This window comes from Delphinapterus leucas, chromosome 14 (assembly GCF_059928025.1).
Source record: "Delphinapterus leucas isolate spDelLeu-1000000601 "Yukka" chromosome 14, BTC_Dleu_Yukka2, whole genome shotgun sequence".
In the NCBI taxonomy this organism is placed as follows: Eukaryota; Metazoa; Chordata; class Mammalia; order Artiodactyla; family Monodontidae; genus Delphinapterus; species Delphinapterus leucas.
Genome location: NC_143142.1, coordinates 66,422,995 through 66,437,785, shown reverse-complemented (window position 1 = coordinate 66,437,785; position 14,791 = coordinate 66,422,995).

The following is a 14,791-nucleotide window of genomic DNA, read 5'->3' as shown; positions in this document are numbered from 1 at the left end:
ATCCAGCGGTTATTTCAAAAGGACACAGTTGCTGCTTACCAAAAGGAGTGGACCTAAGGTTGAGAAGCACCAATGGGAGAGCTTCTGGCCATGAAAGATGAAAAGCCCCTGAGAGTTTTGTCAGTTGGGTTTTGATAGTGTTGTTAGTTCTTTCTAACAGTCCTGAAGATTGGAGGGGGGTGATAAGTGCATTAAAGATGCTGCATTATTGGCTAAATGTCATAAATAGATTTAATTATTTGTCTGGCAAAGTGAGTCCCTGGTCACTATGTAACTCAGAAGGAATTCCCCAAACAGGAATTATTATTTCCAATAGTGATTTACCTACTGTTATACCCCTTGCTCTCCTGCACGGAAAAGCTTCAACCCAGTGTGAAAACATACAGATCATCACCAAGATTATTTATATCCTCGAGGTGGCGGCATTTGGACAAAGTCCAATTGCCATACCTCAAAGTGTCCCTTAGGAAGAAGAACGTGGCCTTGTGCCCCATGAAGTGGTTTTCTGGGATTATATTTAAGACACAGAGTACAGCGAGTACATACTTTATGAGCCACCATGGGAGAATGTTTCCAAAACTATAGTTTTCCCCGTAAAACCATGTTTCAGGTGCCTCATGAGTTAAAGAATATACGTGCTGGAGTAACAGCCATTGTGCTCTAAGAGACACTATAGGTTTTTAAAATCAGGTCCAAAGCATATTTGTGTGATGGGTTCAAAAATTCCCCCTTTTTGTAGCCACATCTGTTTATCTTCTTTAGTGGCGATTTCTTGAGCCTGTGGAAGGAAATCTTTTACTGGGTTAGCAGGGTTCACAGAGAGCAGTGGAAGTTCTCAAAGCTGAACAGGATGAATTGTTAAAGTTGTCTGTTTTTCTGCAGCATCAGCAAGCTGATTTCCTTTAGCTTCCTTAATGTCAGATTTGGGATGCCCCAGTGTTTTAATACCTGCCAACTGTTTTGGTAGTGGTATAGAACTACAACCTGCAGTTAAGAACTCTGCAACCTGTTTCCATTTTTCATAGGCTGCCTGAGTTAAGATGGATTTTAAGGTGTTTATGGCCTCTTTTCCTTTTGGCATCCACTCAACCAGATCAAGCTGGTCAGACTTAAGTAGTGCATTTAAAGGTTGAGAAATAAGTGGAAAATTAGGTACCCAATTGCTACAATATTCAGTCAGACCCAGAAATCCCCTCAATTGTTTCTTTTTTTTGGAGAAGTGAGAAAGCTAAAATCTCTTTAATTTTTTTAGAGTTGATTAATAGTCCTTCCTTAGATATAAAGCGGCCCAAATGTTTTACAATAGGTCAGCAAATTGGAGTTTATCTTTAGGAAACTTGTGTCCCTTAGAAGCTAGTTGTTGTAACAGATGGATGGTGTCTTTTTGAGAATCCAATTCATTTCTAGAACATAAAAGCAGGGGCTTCCCGGGTGGCACAGTGGTTAAGAATCCGCCTCCCAATGCAGGGGACACCGGTTCAAGCCCTGGTCCGGGAAGATTCCCACATGCCGCGGAGCAACTAAGCCCGTGTGCCACAACTACTGAAGCACACGCACCTAGAGCCCGTGCTCTGCCACAAGAGAAGCCACCGCAATGAGAAGCCCGTGCACCACAAAGAAGAGCAGACCCCGCTCGCTGCAACTAGAGAAAGCCCGCGCTTAGCAACGAAGACCCAACGCAGCCAAAAATAAATAAATAAAATGAATAAATTTATTTTTAAAAAAAGAACATGAAAGCAAATCATCTACACATTGAATTACAGTGGAGCCACCAGGAAAGTTTACATCAGCTAAATCAGCTTTAAGCACTTGAGAAAAGTATAGCCCTGTGGCATGGCAGTCCAGGTATATTGATGATTTTCCCATGTGAAGGCAAAAACGTACTGACTGTCCTTCTTTACTAGGATACTAAGGAAGGCATAAATCAATTACTGAAAAATAGCAGCTATCGGCTGGAATGACTGAGAGCAGAGTGTGTGGATTTGGGACCACAGGACAACGGGAATCACAATGTTATTTATAGTTTTCAGATCTTGAACAAATCTCCAACCTTTCCCATTTGCTTTTCTCACTGGTAAGATATGTGTGTGTGACAAGGACTGGTACAAGGAATTATAAGTCCCTTCTTAAGAAAGTCCTGAATAACAGGGTTTATTCCATTTAATGTCTCTGGTTTAAGTGATATTGTCAAATATTAGGTAGAGGCTTGGAGTTGTCAACAGTCCCCTTAACAGGAGTAGCCAATTTAATTTTTTCAATATCTGAAGAAGAAGATGACCATAATTCTTTAGGCACTGGCAATAACAGGTCATTCATTTCTTCTTGGTCTGTTTGAACCACTGATTTTTATAACCATCTATTTTTCAGTAACTAGATTTTGCTCAGCATTAAAATTTCTAAACCTAGAAGCATTTCACCTTTTTGTGAAAAGGCAATATGAGCATTGCTGGCTTCTGAAAGGTCTCTTCCTATCAGATGAATTGGGGCACATTTTACTAGGAGAAACACAAGTTTCCCTGTGATAGTTCCTAACTGAAAGGTTAGCGACTCTGATTTTAAAATTTGCAAAGGTAAATTAGAAACCCCTACTATTTGAATTGACCTTATACTCCAAGAGAGAGGGCAATGAATAAGGGTAGGGTAAAGACCAGAGATTGTAGCCCCAGTATCTACAATGGCCTTTGAAGTTTCCCCTCTGATTGTTGTCTCAATTTCCCCTAAGGTATTGGTGAAGAGCTGGGGGAAATACCCTCTCATAATTGTCAAGCACTCCTATTTCTTTTTGTTTTGCCATGTTCCAAACTCCATTTAAATGTATGGCACTCTCATTTGAAGAGACCATGGCTTTTGCACTAAAAACAAGTGCGGGCATTTCGTTTTGGGCCAGGGTTAGAAGAAAAGTGTTTTAATAGGGCCTCTAAGTTGCGGTAGTTGTACATTCATGACTTTAGTGACTCTTTCTTCTTCTTTGGAAGGTTTTAGAGAGATTCTCTGCAATAGTGACAAGCATGTTAGAATGTATTATGGCCCATTCCAATTCATGTCTTTTAATTAGCTTTGCTATTTTTTCATCTAATCCCTCTTAAAGATTGAATTTAGAATTGGATCATTTTGATGATTTTGAAAACTTTCAGGGGCCATTCCAGGGTGCTATTTGGAGGTTTTCTCAAACCTCTCAAAGGAAAAAAAAGTTTCTCTGCACTTTTGCTTGCATTGGTGGATCATTGCCCACTCTATTTTCTCAGGAAAACTTTTGGGGATGGCTTGGTACAAGTTACGAGCAAGTTCTCGACACCTGTGAACATCTGCATGCTCTTGCTTATGAAAATCTTCCATACGTGTCTTCCATTCTCCCTTTTGTAGCCATACTTGACTTTACTTTTGGATACCAGCAATTGCTCAAGCTATTACAAATCTAAGTATCCTGGCTCATGTATCCTTACAGAATGAATTCTCTTAAAAACCCTAAAGGATCTTGTAAAGGGCCTGGAAAATCCTTAGTTAAAATTTTAAGTTCTGCTCTAGTCCAGGGAGTATATATTAGTTCAGGCTCACCTCTTCCAGTAGGTTTCTCTTTAAAGGGACCTGCAATGATTTTAGGGCTCTCATTTATTCCCTGGGGTCCAGTTAATTTTTCCTTTGGAGGTGGAGGAGGAGGTAGAACAGACAAGTTGAGATATGGATGTTCAGAAAGGAGAAGGTATAAAGTTCAGAAAGGAGGGGAAGGAGGAGGAGAAAGGGATAGAGTAGCTTCTGAGCTTTTCTCCAATTTAGCAACAGATTCTAATAATTTTCAGTTAGTTTCCTGTAAAGGTGTCATTTTATCATTACCATGCTTCAAAGCTTCTAAGTACCAATTGAAATATGCTTCCCATCCTGTCTATGTAATTTTTTTTTTTTTTTTTTTTTTGCGGTACGCCGGCCTCTCACTGCTGTGGCCTCTCCCGTTGCGGAGCACAGGCTCCAGACGCGCAGGCTCAGCGGCCATGGCTCACGGGCCCAGCTGCTCCGCGGCATGTGGGATCTTCCCGGACCGGGGCACGAACCCGTGTCCCCTGCATCGGCAGGCGGACTCTCAACCACCGCGCCACCAGGGAAGCCCAGTGGCTATGTAATTTTATAGCCAGCATTTTCCAATTTTGCACGCAAGTAAACTAATTTTGGTAAGTCGAATGTTCCCCGTTTTGGCCATTTAAGAGTTAAGTTAGAGCCTCCCATTTTACCAAGTTCTTGCAAGTATCAGCTCCATACATACTGTACATGAAGCCAGCCGAAGTTCCAGTGGGTGGCTATCCATCTGGGAACTGGTAGGCTTTAGAAGCACGATTTCCCATTTTCCTTTTGTTTAATTTGTATTATGAGGTCACAATTTCTAAGGGCACTGCAGGGTCAGAAGTGTGCTGCTTGTGAGCTTAGCTCCTCAAGGTGTCACCCTTGAGTCGGTTCAGATCTTCTGTGTCTCCGTTTCTCCTGTAAGCTGTCTAAAGCCACCATGGGGGCTTGAAGCACCGTAAATTACCTAAAGTGTTAAAAGGGCGTTTCCTATGGGACTGCTACTCATTATAAGGATTAATCCTCAGACACTTCCTCTAGGTTCTCAGTCACCAGAGAAGGCCTGGTGGCTGGAAGGAGCAAATGTCCGTTTCTTCAGAGATGAATAGGTTCAGTCTCTTGTTCTGCTGTCAAACAGTTTGTTCAAACCATTTATACACAATCTTTCCAACTTGAGCCAAATTTAAAAAGACCAGCCAACCCAGTTCACTCCAGAGTTCCTTCTTGGCTTTCCCCTTCTAGGAACCTCCATCTAGCCCATTGCCTAGGAAATTCCCCCTCCGTCCCTTTTACCTGGAAATGTACCGGTACCCTGTTAAGACTATAAATCCTAAAATTTTAACAGATTGGATAAAATTCAGGATCATCATGCAAAGCAATGAGGTCCAGATATCAGGAGAACTCACCAAAGCAACTGAGGAATACCAAAAAGCCGGTGGGGCTCAAAGGGCCAATGCTGGTACTGAGCGCTGGTTTAGAGTAGACTCCAGGTGTCCTCTGGTGGGCGTCTCTGATATCCTGCTAACTACGCCAAGCAAATATCAACAAGAAAGTAATCAATATCGATCTAAAGTGGAAATAGAGAATTTTATTTGAGCCAACCTGAGGGTTATAACCCAGGAGACAGTCTTTCAGAAAACACTGAGGGTTGTTCCACCTGTTAGAAGTCGAAGGCACAATTATATACATTTTAAGACAAAGGATCATACATTAAAATGACACACTGACATTTTATATAAGGTTCACCAAAGATACATAGAGCAGATCTACACATACAAGGCAAGCAGTCACCATGACCCCGAACAGGATTAGGAAAGGAAAAATTAATCTTCTCTGTAGGTACACTGCTGGTGTCAGAAGAAGGAAAAAAATGATCTTTGCAATTGAGCAGACATTCTTGCCTTTGAGGAACGCTGGTTAATGTATAATACAGATGCACATTGCCCATTAGGGAGGGCCCAACATGGACAGGGAGTATGCTACACTTAAATTTTCTTGCCCTACCTCAAAACATAAATTTTATTCCATCACCTGTTATTCAGGAATTTCTTTTAAAAAGGCTTATAGTTCCCTGTACTAGTCCTTGTAACATGTCTATCCTGCCAGTAAGAAAGCTGAATGGAAAAGACTGGAAATTTGTCCAAGATCTGAGAGCAATAAATAATATTGTAATTCCTCGACATCTTTTGGTCCCAAATCCACACACCTTACTCTCAGTCATTCCAACTAAAAGCTGTTATTTTTCAGTGATAGACTTATGCAGTGTCTTCTTTAGCATCCCAGTAGAGAAGGACAATCATACCTTTTTGCCTTCACATGGGAAAATCATCAATACACCTGGATAGCCATGCCACAGGGCTATAGTGAGAACCCCACTTACTTTTCTCAAATACTTAAAGCTGATTTAGCTGATGTAGACATTTCTGATGGTTCTACTTTAATTCAACATATAGATGATTTGATTTTATGTTCTAAAATTGAACTGGATTCTCAAAAAGATACCATCCATCTGTTACATCAACTAGCTTCTAAGGGACACAAGTTGCCTAAAGATAAACTCCAATTTTGCTTACCTATTGTAAAACATTTGGGCTACTTAATATCTCAAGAAGGACTATTGATTGACACCAAAAGAATTAAAGGGGGCTTCCCTGGTGGCGCAGTGGTTGAGAGTCCGCCTGCCGATGCACGGGACACGGGTTCGTGCCCCAGTCCGGGAAGATCCCACATGCCACGGAGCGGCTAGGCCCGTGAGCCATGGCCGCTGAGCCTGCATGTCCGGAGCCTGTGCTCCGCGAAGGGAGAGGCCACAACAGTAAGAGGCCCGTTTACCACAATAAATAAATAAATAAATATATATATACATAAATTTATTTATTTTTAGCTGCATTGGGTCTTCGTTGCTGCACATGGGCTTCCCCTAGCTGCGGCAAGCGGGGGCTACTCTTCGTTGTGGTGTATGGGCTTCTCATTGTGGTAGCTTCTCTTGTTGCAGAGCATGGCTCTAGGCACACGGGCTTCAGTAGTTGTGGCATGTAGGCTCAGTAGTTGTGGCTCGCAGGTTCTAAAGCTCAGGCTCAGTAGTTGTGGCGCATGGGCTTAGTTGCTCCACAGCATGTGGGATCTTCCTGGACCAGAGCTCGAACCAGTATCCCTTGCATCAGCAGGCAGATTCCTAACCACTGCGCCACCAGGGAGGTCCCTAACAAATGTCTTGAAGAGAAAAAGACAAGTTGTACCAGCAACTCCCTTATGTCAAATACCATATAGATGGCTCTTGGAAAGCCTGCAAGAGCAGTGACCATGTTTAATACCATGTTAGCAAAATTTCCAATTGATGAGGCTATCAATGAGAGCTCTCTTGGAAGGATCACTTGCACTCTCTCAGGTTCTGTCTTCATATGTGGTATTGGAATTGACCCACCTTCCCAAGAATGGACACATAAATACCTTAATAGCTGGCAGATAGAAAGTTTATACTTATTGGGATGTTATGTTACCCCATTGTCTATATAAAAGAGACAGATGGACCTCCTTTCTCTCTCCATTACAGAATCAAGAGATCCATGTTATTAGGATACCAAGATACCTGGTAGCAAAGTCTTTTGAGAATCTTGATTCCTAGTGCAAGAGTACATGTAAAGAGAGATATGGTCAGAAATCTATCAGCCACCATTGGTCAAATCATTGGTCAAATACCTGGAGTGACTGCAAAATGCATTGCAGCACAACAGACATCCCTCAATTCCTTACCCCAAGTAGTATTGGATAATTAGAATCACCTTCGATTTTCTACTGGCTAGTCAAGGAGTTGTTTGTGCTATTGCTCACACTACTTGTTGAACTTATATCAATACCTCTGCAGAAGTAGAAATGCTCCTGGATAAAATTTCCAAATGGCAAAATTGTTGTAAGACTGAAAAAAAGAAAAACCCTTAAAAAATCTGTTTTGGTCACTCCCTACAGGACTAGGTAATTTTTTTCCCTCTGTTTTACAGATGTATGATTATTCTTTTCATAGCTATCAAGTTACTCATGGCATGTATCATTGCTCACTTAAATTCTATTGCTAAAAGTACACATACAATGTTTGTGCAACAAGTCAATATGATTGATAACATGTATAGCCTATAAAATGTTTCCCTGTTAGCATATATCTCTGTGCTGTTCACTACATTCAATTAACTAATTTCTCCTTTAGTTTGCTTAATTCTGAAGTTTTTATGCTGAGGAAATCAGTGTTGCCAAACCAAATGGATCTTGACATTTTAACTGCTTGGCAAGGAAGAATGTGTGCTATAATCCAGACTGAATGTTGTGTTTTCATGCCAGATCTGTCCTCTAATATAACTCATCTAATGAATCACATTAAAAATTAAATCTCTGCATTAGGGAATCCCCTTCCTAGTCTAGGTTACATCTTGGGTAAATGGTTCAGCTCTGGGGGTTCATGGTTTAAATCTCTGCTTATGACTTTATTATTGTTGTTGGCTATATTGATTGTGTTCTGTATCGTTTGTAGAGTAATAATCTATTGTGCTTTTTGCTGCATATACAAACCTGCAAGTAAAATAATGATGTCTATAAGACTTGAAACCATTGATCATACGTATAGCTCTATATAAAATACTGGACAGGCACAATGCACGTAGGAGGAAGATTGGACAATAATTGGCATGAGTTCTATTGAACAGCATGAGATTAGCTATGAGTCCTTGTCTGGTACTTTACTGACACATAAACCCCTGAAAGATAGAAGAAACTGGCCTATTGGGACCTGGTATTGCAGGACCGGATAGATCCAGGGCAGGTAAGACACCACCCTGGTGTCGAGGGACCAAGCATTTCATAACCTAATACTTTCTATCGAAAGATTAATGATCAAAAGTGGGAAACAATGGAATAAAATTTATGTTTTGAGGCAGGACAAGAAAATTTAAGAGTAACATACTCCCTGCCTATATTGGTCCCTCCCTAATGGGCAATGTGCATCTGCATTATATATTAACCAGACCTCCTGAAAGGCAAGAATGTCTGCTCAACCGTAAAGATCATTTTTTCCTTCTTCTCATGCCAGAAATGTACCTCCTTAGAAGATTCATCTTTCTTTTCCTAATCCTGTAAGGGGTCATGATGACTTACCAATCCGGGGGCATTTGCAGCTGCTAAAAGGAGTACAGGGGCATTTAGCGGGGCCAGAGCTAAAGACAGAATCTGAATACTAAGTGAGAGACACATCCACATAACAGGAACTGGTGTTCTCCCTCCCCCTGGGGTTCTCGTGACCGTCATTCCTCATGGACCATTAACCATCTGTGTCAGCAGACAGACAAACAAACAAACAAACTAAACAACATTCTTTCACTTTTCATATAAGATGAAGGCAAGGGTAAAAGTTGAACAGAGAACTTATCTGGCTTGGGCACATTCCTTGTGAGTAGGCTAAAGCTCAGTCACACGGAAAGGGGAGGGGATAAGACTGCAGGCCTAAGATGGAGCTGAGAAAAATGGAGTCTGTGTGGTTCAGCCACACATTTCACCCCCAACATCTATACGGCCCACACAATCTTATCTGCCATTCTTCCTTGAATACCCTAGGGCCAGATATTGGGAGGTAACCTGCATGCCTAACCCACAACAGCAATATACACAACAGCAAGCACCAAGAATCCCTGCTAGACAAGGAAGGATGCCTAACAGGGCCATACCCCATATGCCAGGTAAGGAGGTCAACCAACGGATGAAGTCGTCTGCAAAATAAATATTCCCTACATGGTTAATAGCCTTTTTCATACGAGACGATAAATCAGTGATGTTAGATTCATAAGAGGGGCTGTAAGTGCAGCATTGTTGTTGAATTAGGACATGTTTCCCCTTGTGCCTCTGTCAACATGTCCAGAGTCGTATGGTTTTGTAAAACTACTTTCCTCATTTGTGCAGTTTCCTGATTTAGTAGAAAAATGCTTTATCTAGAATTATTTAATACAGAAGCAGTGAACTTGGCTAGGGCTTGTATTTCTAATTCAGCATGAATGCCTACATATTGAGGGAGAAAGATAGAGACCAGCCATTCACAACAGGAGAGACTATGGTTCCACCTAGTTTTGAGAGCCAGCAAGTTTGAGAGTGTCTGGCAATGAGGAATAGATCTTTCTTGACAAAGAGGGAAAAGCAAGGGTATAGTGGCCAGTCCACCCATATGGGAGATAAGGCCAAAGATTGGTGCCACGTATCCAGATGCACCTTTGGGTGATAAGAAAGCCCCTCCCTTAAGAATCTTATTTTCTTGACCTGTCCATTCAGTTTGTAAAACCAGGTGGACAAAAGAACAAGAGGTTGGTGGTAGCCACTCGATATGTTTATGTCTGGCGAACCAGGTGTGATTTTGTCCCTCTTTACAAAAAGGAGCAGTATGTCCCAGTTGACTGTGTATAGCACATAACCTCCCAAGATCATCTCAGACATGATAGGCAGTGTCAAGTTTAGAGGAATTGGGTTCAAGAACAAGCCAAGGAGAAAATGCTTTTTACTATCATTACAGTCAAAGGGGGAAATGTGAGCCATGGTGACATCTAGTGCCCCCAACAGGAGTTTACCTGCCATGCCCACCCATTGTCCCCATGCCATGAGGTTGAAAGGCAGAATGACCCATGCATTCCTTCAGTGCTAGACATTGGCAGCAATCTGTACACGCAACAGTCAGAGCAGTTATGGACTTCGGCATAGGTGGTGGCCCAGGACAGAAACACATTGTTGGAGGTAGGTGGCATGAATCCCAGAAGGAAAAGGCTAAGAATGATAAGCGTTTGAAAGGTGCCAAGAAAGGCAAATGCTCATTCAGAAACAACACCATAGAAGTTTGGTCTCCATGTACCAGGATCACCCCAGGCTTTGGCACTTTTCCCAGAGGACAATACCAGACATTTTTTCCCTTTATGTCAGAAGTGGGCAGGGAGATATTATATGTGGGACTTCTGGTAGAGCCCATAAGAGGAGCCCTACTTCAGTCCCCCATCTAATTTCAAGGAGGAGATCACCTTGTTTATGGGTGGGCCTTCTCTTAGAAAGGTTGGGGAAATACTATACCAGGGGCTACCCCTTTCCACAAAGATATAAGGATGCCAAGCCACCTGGGAGGGGGATATCATTTAAGTCTCCAAGGTGGGAGGTCCTGTGACACTCTTAGGACAATATCCATATCCTGCTAGATGGGTCGCAGTCCTCCTTCCAAGACTTGTACTTTTAAGGCCCTAGCTGATAGAGCAGGTGCAGTCAGTGTCTCATAAATAGGTGTATAGCCTGCTGTGGGTTGCAGTGTTTAATAGCTGGATGGCCTCTAACAGTCGTGAAGACCATCCTCTTAAAGACCTGTCCAGAGAAGTCTTCTTCAATGTCTCTTTCAGTAACCCATTAACTCTTTCTACCCACCTTGCTGCTGCTGGGTTATAAAGCAGATGGAAGGTTCATAAAATCTCACAGGCTTCTGCCTATTCTTGTACATCATGTCCAGTGAAATGGGTCCTTTGGTTGCTATCTATGTGAGTGGGGTCTCTTATACACTTTCCAACTTGGTCAAACCCCTTGATCTGTCCATTCAGTTTGTAAAACCAGGTGGACAAAGAACAAGAGGATGGTGGTAGCCACACCATATGTTTATGTCTGGCCAACCAGGTATGATTTTTGTCCCTCTTTACAAAAAGGAGCAGTATGTCCCAGTTGATTATGTTTAGCACATAACCATCCCAGATTTGCTCTTTTACTAGCAAAGGATTGCATCAGACCAGAGGTGGTAATGTGTGTTTGTGTCTCTCTGATAAGGGTAGTAGGTCGATATAGTGCACTTTCCATCCGGTCACTGGGTCAGAGGCTCATTCACTGTGACCAGGGGTATGTCTCAGAGGTTATTGCTGCAGGTTTCAGTGGGGGCAGTCCCAATCCCATTTTTGTCCCTTTTTAACTAGAGAGTATAGAGGTTGTATTATTAGTGCCAGATGAGGTATGAACAGATGCCAATAACCTAGTAAGCCCCCCCTCCAAAGATTGTAATTCCTTGACCAACTGTGGAGTGGGCAAGGCTCGGATTTTATCAATAACTTCAGCCAGCATAACTTTTGTCTTACCCAACCAGACAATTCTAAAGAACTTTACTGATTGCTCAGGTCCCCGGATCTTGTCAGCGTTTATTTCCCATCCTTGGTTTTGGTTTGTGTAAATGTGTCTGTAAAGGGGCAGCAGCTTAGGAGAGGAGAGATAAGTCATCACAGGTTAACATAATGTCATCAGTATAAGATAATTCCAACTCAGAGTGGGGCTTTTGCCAGATTTCCAGGTCCTGGGAGACCATACCATGACAAATGGTGGGACTATGTAAACAACCCTGAGGCAAGACCTGAAAGGTCCCTTGCCTCCTGTCCCAGGTGAAGGCAAATTGATCTTGAGGGCTAGCATCCAAAGGAATTCTGAAAAACGCATTAGACAGGTCAAGCATACAATAAAACATTTTCATCACAGAGATATTCTAAAATAGTAGTATTATTGGGACCTGCCATATGGATGGGAGGGACCACCTTATTTAATTGGCTATCATCAACAGTCATCCTCCAAGTCCTGTTGGGCTTCTTTAGCAGCCACACTGGGCTATTATAATTGCTATGGGAGTGTCTGATAACTCTCACCCTTTCTAGTTCTTTAACAGTAGCAGTAATCTCTTCATAGCCCCTAGGCAGCCTATACTGTTTGACATTAACAATACAGTGGGGTGTGGGTAAACGGACGTGCATGGCCTACCAACATTGGTGTCACCATTCTGGTGTGAAGGCGACACTCTCCAGTGGTAGTGGTCAAATCTAGGTCTTGTAAAACATCAACACCTAGGATATATTCTGGTACCAGGCAAATGTATACGTGGAACAGTCAGGCTGGCAAACAGATAATTTGGAAATATAATCTGATTTGTCTTATTTGAATAGTTTGACCCCCATGTCTGTCTGTAGCCCATATTTCTCCCTGAAATTTAGAGGGTTTGCCATACAGCAATGTACACTCATCTCTAGTATCTACCAACGCTAAGCCTGTTTGTTTATGTGGGACCAATAAACTGTCAATTCTACATGAAGCCTCCAGTCACTCCCACACTGCATGCACTACAGGGAAACGTTGGCCCTACACCTAGTTCCTCAGTGAGAGGACAATCCACCCCTGGCATTCTACTTTTAGCGGGGGACACTGGGATGCATTGCCACATGTTTATTGTCAGTAGAAAGAGGAGTAATTTGTTTGTCTTCTGCTAGGGACTTCCACAAAGATGACAGGACTGAATTAGGCTTTCTGTTCTTTGGTTTTGCTGTTGTTGCTGTTGTTGTCATTGTTTTATCACTGTTTTCCTTTGGAGTCCCTGCTAACATTAAATCCTGCCAAAGTTGTTTATGTGATACCTGGGTTGGTCCTTTCCCTGCTTATTCTCCACCCTTTGTTTGTTTCTCTTTTATCTCTTTATTTTTGTCTACTTTTCTATTTCCTCCATGGAGGACTCTTTCTGTTTCACTGAGATCTGCTATAATGGCAGCTACCAGAGCTATCACTTTACTGAATATAGGTGCCAGAACTGATACTAAGGTGTCATACCAAACTCCAGGAGCAGACTGTAAGATGCAGCCCTTCATACCTGAGATAAATTATTCTTCATCTGGCCCCATAAAGTTGCCTGGATATATAGCATGTCTCATTCCCAGTTCTCTAATGATGTCTTGTAGTTCTTCCATGGAGTTCCAGTGTAATGGAGGAGATGGGACATCTCCTTTGTTAGGCCAGGGCAGCTTTACCCCAGCCCTAATCCAAGTAACCAAGTCAGCCACCATCCTCAGTTCCCTCCCATTCCAGCAGCATATAACCTTTGTCTCAGGGCTGGCTGTGCTTTCACCAAATCCAGTTTAGACATCTCCAGGCCATTTAGCATGATACTATCTGTTCCTCTGTCCCACAGGCAGAGTAACCATGCAGTTACTCCTTTCCTGGTCTTTTGTTTGAACCTGGCTGTCAACTCAACTACTTCTGCAGAAGAATACTCCCTCATAGTTATCTTTTGGCTAGTTGGTATCACTTCTTGTTCATCTTTGGGCTCACGGGTTGCCTGAGTCTTTGTTTGAATGAGGGGGCAAGCCCTTAGGTCATCTTCCCCTTCAACAACTATATTTCCCTTCTCAGAGAAATCATTACACAATAGATCCCATCATTTGGGATTCCAATTTTCCTGTGAGATAATGGTCCTCACCCTGTTGGATGGTGCCACCCTTGCATTTTTGCCACTTTGCATACAATGACCTCTAGATGTTCCTCTTGTTGTTGTACCTTTTTGGCTAGTAGGTCTGAATTAGAGAAACAAACACTCTTAGATCCTTTTCTAATGCCAGGGCCTCTTTAGTTTTCCCCTAGTTCCTGCCTGAGTCAGAGTTCTTTTTCTGCACTCAGTCACAGGGCCCAAAGCAGCAGCCATACTACTGCGGCTATAACATGTTCAATTTCCTACCTTAGCTTCTCTTTACCTACTGCTTTGGTTAGAATCTCCAGTAACCCTTATAGCGTTTTGGGGGTGTCCCTGTACTCACACACTAGCCTGAAGCGTTCCAAAAACTTGGCTAAGTCTACCCACATGGAAGAGGCTGGCCATCCTGGGATTTCCCCCACTGACAACAGGCTGTCTCCCAACATGGTCCCCTTACCCATGTCTATTTCATTTTTGGTCTCCTGGCTGGCTCGCCAATTCTTTGAAGACAGGGTTATTGAATAAATCCCCTGAACTGAGAAGAAACTTTGAGACTGAAAAACAAAGCAGGCAACTCCATAAAGTACAATTATGAAGTTTATTGTGGGTAGGTTACATACAGGTAGGATCGGGCAGATTTCAATCCGGAATCATTCACAGCTGCACTATACACCTCCAAATGTGGTACAGGATTATTTAAAGGGGCCAAAGCTAAGGATAGGATCTGACTACTGTTACCAAGCCAGATTCATTTGCCTGTATGCAGCAAGCCAAACGCTGAGATGCCAAGCTTTGTAGTAGAGAAAAGCTTTACTCACAAGGCAGCCAAACAAGGAGATGAATCTCAAATCCACCTCCCAAAGATAGGTTTTAGGAATATTTACGGGATAAAGAGGCAGGATGGTCTGAGGCATGGGGAAAGGTGATTGGAAATAAGAAAAGCGAGGTAATCAGTGATCTGTGCAAGTGTAGTCAAGC